Source organism: Camellia sinensis, chromosome 9 (assembly GCF_055761805.1).
Source record: "Camellia sinensis isolate YWXY chromosome 9, ASM5576180v1, whole genome shotgun sequence".
Lineage (NCBI taxonomy): Eukaryota > Viridiplantae > Streptophyta > Magnoliopsida > Ericales > Theaceae > Camellia > Camellia sinensis.
Genome location: NC_138969.1, coordinates 126,918,140 through 126,925,350, shown reverse-complemented (window position 1 = coordinate 126,925,350; position 7,211 = coordinate 126,918,140).

Here is a 7,211-nt window from a genome sequence, read left to right as displayed (position 1 = left end):
TTTACCGTAGGCTTTAAAAATATGCTATATGAAGTTAGTTTTGGTTTATCTCGCTTCTAAAACTTTCAATTTTCAGTTCAAATTTCCAATTGCAACTGATATTCCTACATTCAACAAATATTATTCCAAATTCACATAACTCATATACTTAAACTCGCAAATTCATATCAAACACATAATCACATGCATAATTAAGCATAATATGGGTTAGGTTATCACAGTCTTCCCCCCCTTTAGGAAGTTTGGTCCTCCAAACTTGTTTACCTCAAGTTGAAAACAATTGTAGATATCGTTGCCTCATTTCTTCTTCCCGTTCCCAAGTGGCTTCCTTTCCATAATGTTCCCTCCATTTGAATTTTACCATTGGGATACTCTTGTTCCTCTATTGCTTGACTTGCCAGTCAAGGATTCGAAGTGGTTTCTCCTCATAAACCATATCGTCATCTAGTTCAATATGATGATAGTCAATAGCATGAGAAGGGTCTCGAAGGTAGCCTCGCAACATTTATACGTGGAACACATTGTGCACTTGCTCCATGCCTGGTGGTAAAACAATCTTATAGGTAACCAGACCCAATCTTTCTAAAATCTAAAATGGCCCTATGTACCGGGGTGACAATTTCCCTTTCTTCTCAAACCTTGTGTGCCCTTTTATTGGGGTGACTTTGACAAAAGTGTGATCCCCAACTTCAAATTCTAAGTCTCTCCTTCTTTGATTCGCATAGCTCTTTTGTCGGCTTTGAGTAGTTTTCAATCTCTATTGGATGACTTGAATCTTTTCCGTAGTAACTTGCAAGTCTAACAATCGGAGTTTGACATTTTCTCCCATACAAAGCTTTATATGGTGCCATTCCGATACTGGAGTAGAAACTATTGTTATATGCAAATTCCGCCAAAGCTAAATAAGCTTCCCAACTTTCACAGGAATCCAAAACACACATCCGGAGCATGTCCTCCAACATCTGTATAGTTCTTTTAGATTGTCCATCGGTTTGTGGATAAAATGCGGTATGAACCTCAATTTTGTCCCCAATGTTTTTTGCAAGCTTTGCCAAAATCTTGACACAAACTTAGAATCTATATTCGACACAATGGAAACCAGAACACCGTGCAATCGAATAATCTCAACAATGTACACAGTAGCAAGTCTATCAGCATTATACACTATTTTCACAGGTAAAAAGTGAGCAGACTTAATCAATCTATCCACAACAACCCATATAGAGTCCATACCTCAGGGTGTTCGGGGAAAGCCCACAATAAAATCCGTAGTTATATGCTCCCACTTCCATTCCAGAATATGGAGAGGTTGAAGTAACCCCACCAGTCTTTGGTGTTCCGCTTTTACTTGTTGACATTGAAGGCATCTTGAAATGAACTCTACAATTTCTCTCTTCATATTAGGCCACCAAAAAGCATGCTTGAAATCTTGATACATTTTGGTATTTCCAGGATGCATAGCAAATTTGGATTTGTGAGCTTCTTCCAACACTTTTCCTTTAATTTCGGGGACATTTGGAACACACAATCTTCCCTTGAACTTCAACACTTAAGCTTCCAACCACCGTCTTTGTCGCATATTAAGCTCCTTTTGAGTAAAGAAAAATTTGAGGCTCTTGTGGTCAGTGTAGACTTCACATGTTGCTCTATAGAGATAATGCCGCCATATTTTCAATGCGAACACCACTGCAGCTAATTCCAAATCATGCGTAGGGTAGTTCTTTTCATGCGGCTTCAACTGTCAAGATTCATATGCAATCACTCTTTCATTCTGCATAAGTACACACCCTAATCCCTTATGAAAAGCATCACTATAAATACAAACCCTTTTGTACCTAACAGTAAGGCGAGGACCAGTGTTGTTGTGAGCCTTGTCTTCAATTCTTGAAAGGCAGACTCCCTCTGTTCTGACCACTAGAATGGAACACCTTTTTTAGTCAACTGGGTAAGTAGCATCGCAATCTGGGAGAAATCTTTAACAAATCTTCGGTAGTAACCTGCTAAACCCATAAAACTGCACGCTTCTGTAACATTAGTAGGAGTAGGCCAATTCACAATAGCCTTTATCTTTTGCGGGTCAACAGACACACCATCCTTGTTAATCACATGCCCCAAAAACACAACTTCATTCAATCAAAATTCACATTTCTTCAATTTAGCATATAACTTCTTGTCTCTAAGTGTTTGAAGAATTAATCTCAAATGTTTTTCATGTTCCTCCCTACTCTTCAAATAAATAAGAATATCATCAATGAATGCTACCATAAACTCATCCAAATACGGTTTGAAAATCTGATTCATTAAATCCATAAAAGCTATTGGTGCATTCGTAACCCCAAATGGCATGACTAGAAATTCATAATGGTCGTGCCTGGTTCAGAAGGCGGTCTTTGACTTTCAACTGATGATACCCGGATCTCAAGTCAATCTTAGAAAACACTTGTGCCCTTTGTAATTGATCAAATAAATCATCAATCCGCGGTAAGTGATACTTATTCTTCACAGTTACCTTATTAAGTTCTCGGTAATCAATACACAAAGGGTCCCATCTTTCTTCACAAACAAAATGGGTGTACCCCATGGTGATGTAATCGGTCGAATGAACCCTTTATCAAGCAACTCTCGTAACTATACTTTTAATTCCTTCATTTTTGTCATTGACATCTTGGAAAGAGCTTTGGGAATCGGTTGAGTACCCGACACAATATCAATAACAAATTCAATCTCATAGTCTATTAAGTCCCCTGGCAATTCCTCAGGAAATACATCCGAAAACTACTAACAATTGGAATATTTCAACACTCACAACGGTTATCTCTACATGCAAAATGCTACACAAAGAACCCTTACAACCTTTCTGAAATAGTTTACAAGCTTTCACAGCCAATATCTAATAGGATGGAGGGACTACCCCATGTCCCACAAAAGTAAACTTATCTTGTCCCGGTGGGCAAAAAACAACTTGTTTAAACACACAATCGATGGTTGCATGATGCTTAATTAACCAATCCATTCCCAAAATTTTATCAAAGTGTACTATATCAAGAGGCATCAAATTAGCACATAATGGAATATCTCCAAGTAAAAGCTCACATGCAGGATACATAGAAGTACATAACATATAGTCCCCAGATGGCAAGGACACACACAACACATAATTCATTGGTTTCATAATTCTATTCAAATGAGGAGCACATGTTTTCGAAACAAAGGAATGAATGGAACCCGAATCAAGTAACATATGAGCAGGTTGACCATTGATAGAGAATGTACCTGAAACCACAACATCTGAATTTTGAACATCACCCGGACAAAAGAAAAGACTTTCCCTTGCCCAACATTGTCTCTAGTAGTAGTAGGCCTTGCTAGGGTCTTTGTTGCAGGAGTGGAATCGGCTGAACTAAGAGTTGGCCTATTCCCTTTTTGTTGCCCAGACATAGGACAATCTATCATCATATGTCCCATCTTCCCACACTTAAAGCAAGCCCCGATTACTCAGTAGCAAACTTATCGATGCTTCTTTCCACACTCTGGGCAAGTTGGTGTTGAATCACGGGTAGGACCAGAAGTGTTGAAAGTTTCCAAATTCTATTTCTTATTTTATGAGGACACTGACCTCTTGTGCATATTAGAACCCTGCCTTTTTCCCTTCCGATCTGAGTACCGGTTGCGGTTAGCCTGGTTACCTTTCGCTATGATGGCCCTATCCTATACATCCACGTATTTATGTACCTTTAACACGTTAATCTTCTCAAGAATAGAGTCTCAGAGACCTCCCTCAAATTTTCTTGCCTTTTTGTAGTCTGCATCGACCATATGCGGCGTGAAACGGGCTAGCTCGGTAACTATGCCTCATACTCCACTATAGTTCTGCTTCCTTACTTCAAGTTTTCAAACTCTAACACCTTCCTATCTCGGATACACTGTGGGAATTACTTTTCATAGAAGATCTCCAAAAATTAAGCCCAATTCATTCCGTGATGTTCATCTCGAATAAGCATCCACCAATCCTCGAGGTAAAAATAGCAAGCAAGACTTTCTTTGCCTCCATACATGGAAAGACTTCAAATAGTTTTTCTATACCAAGCACCCATGCCTCCGCCTTCAGTGGATCAATTCCTCCTTTGAACAATGGCGATTTCATCTTTTTAAATTCCTTTGTGAGTGCAATAGTTCGATCGTCAACTTGGTGGTCTTGCACTACAGGTGGTGGCACAGGCATTGGTGGCGGTGATGGTTGTTGTTGTTGTTGTTGTTGTTGTCTAATAGCCTCTGCCATGTCCATGATCATTGCCTCCATTCTATCAAGTCGTGCGGAGGTTGAATCCTCTCCATCTTTCACCCTTGTTGTCACCATGATCTAGAGGAATATACATTATAACTTTCACAAATAATACGCATATAAGCCACATTTACAAATGCACATTTTCATGTTATACCTGATTACAAATACATTATGGATGCAACTTAAACCTTTTCTAGACTTCTATTTACTCAAATAGACTCGTGTGTGAGATATTAACTCGTGCTCTGATACCACTCTGTCATGACTCGAACCCGCCTTTAAAAGTTTGGATCATAACCGGCCAACAATCACTTGATTACCTTCGGCCTCAAATAAACATACACAGTAATTATAATAATGGGGCCATAAACGGAAGCATACAACAAATGAAGAAGTCCATTGAGCTGTGCCAATATGAGCAAAATTATAAAACTAACCTCATAACACATTCAAACATTTACATGCCCATACAAAAAGATAAGTACCATAGGAAATTTATACATATCGTTTACAAATCCAAGACCATAATAGCAAAAACAAAATAAAGTCAAAGTATAATGTGAGTCATAGACAAAACCCCATCTCGGAGGCATGACTCAACAGGGTGACAAAAATAGCTCCCGAAGCTGATTCTAAGAATAGGCTCCATGCTGCGGCTCACCTACATGTGCACACATAATATTGGCTGAGCGAAACTCAATGAGTAATAATATAGTAAAGTAGTGAAAATAAAAGAATATAAGGTTCCCACAATTTCATAGTCATAATACAGAATGACCTTGGGCCCATCATATAAATAGAATGACCTTAGGCCCATTACATAAACAGAACGGCCTCAGGCCCACAAAGGTATAGAATGGCCTCGGGCCCATATATTAACAACTGTTCAGAACGACCTTAGGTCCAATCACATCTTATCATGTCATTAACAGAACGGCCTCAGGCCCACAAAACGGCGTCTGGCCCAAACATATCATAGCATAAATGGAAACGGAACGACCTTAGGTCCACATTGCACATGTCACATAACATAAATGGAACGACCTTAGGTCCACATTGCACATGTCATATAATATTTATGAAGTTTATTCATTTTGATCAAAACACAATGTCGGCACAATTCACCGTTCATGGCTCAAGGTACACAAAAAAGGACGTATATGTTCAATATTATTACTCATAGTGCATTTGAGTTTGCGGCATCTCCTTTGTCACACGACCTACACAAACATTTCACATACACATTCGATAAATCATTTGTCTCAATTAGTACACTTTTCTTTCATAATTCACAACCTTCTTTAATGAGTTTCTAATCATCATTTCATTCCCAAAAGGGTTTAAATAAGGTTAAGAATGCGTTCAGAAGGCCAGGAGTATCAACACAAGAAAGCAGGGTTTTCTCTCCTGCCTGGTCGTACGTGCAGTCGATCCAACTGCTCGAGTGCTCTGGCTCCGCTCATGCAGAAGTATGAGCTGCTCGAGCGCACAAAATGGAATTCTTAGATTTGGTTCGTGGTCTGCTCGTGCGGAGCCCGTGGCTACATAAGGCATGAGCGGTCTGAGAAAAAACCAGACAGTCCGAAAAGGCACAAACATAAAATCTTGCAAACTCATTTCTAACCCCAAATTCAGGCAAAACCAACCCAAAAACATGATATACTAGCATGATACAAGTGTAAATTCATTTTAAACATGTCAATCTTGCTTCAACTTTAGATTCATGGTATCACCTTTTTCTCATATTTCATAAATTACATACACAAGCTCAATATACATACAAACATGGTGAATCTCCTAACAAATCTTGGTTGCATGAACCATCTAGGGTTTATTTCATGGATCAATCATAAGAATGAACTCAAATAAAACAAAGATGAAGAAATTAGGGTACCATTTCATGTATTTAGCTCAAACCATTGCACAACTCAAAACCCTAACTCAAAATTCCCAATTTCTTCTTGATTTCATGCCAAAGATGAGTTAAAGACAAAGATTGTAAGTAAATTCCATAACTTAGCCTCAATCTAGGGCTTGCCCTTTGAATCTCTAGCAAAATCCTAGCTTCCTCTTGCCCTCTCTCTCTAACTCACTCTCTAGCAAGTCTCCACCCAAAAAATAAAGAACACAAGAGGGCTACACATATATAACTTAACTCATAGAACTTAATTTAATCATTACGAATCGTAATTTTACAAAACTTCACTACAGGCTTTAAAAATCATGCTAATCACAGATATGAAGTCGGTTTTGGTTTGCTGTGCCTCTAAGGCTTTCAATTTTCAGTTCAAAGTTCCAATTGCAACAGATATTCCTATATTCAACAGATATTATTCCAAATTCACATAATTCATATACTTAAACTCGCAAATTCATATTAAACACATGATCACATGCATAATTAAACATAATACGGGTTGGGTTATCACACTAGATTACACAAACTAGCACATACACCAACAGATAACATCTATCTAGCAATATTTAATACCATCCTCCACTATAGCCAAGGACAAAACTCTAACAATTCGAGACTTGTATAGTCAAAATCAATAACAACACGATGACAACATTAACCTAAGGCATAGCCCATTTCCATTTCTCAATTCACAAAAGCATAAATAAACATCTTTTTTTCACATAAAACCCGTTATTTCCAATTCTCAAAAGAATATATGTTAACCAAAGAAAAGTAATCACTTAACAATACCCATTCTAACAAACATAACCCCAATTCATTAATATCAACGCATAACTCAACGTTTACACAAACATCAACTCCCTATTCCTTTAATTGACACATTACTCATTTATTAAAGGTTCTCAACCCCCCGAATTTTCAATATTCACACACAATTTGTCAAAATTTCCAATTTGATGATGAACAAAAATAACCTAATACATTCACAGGATTAATCACTTTCAA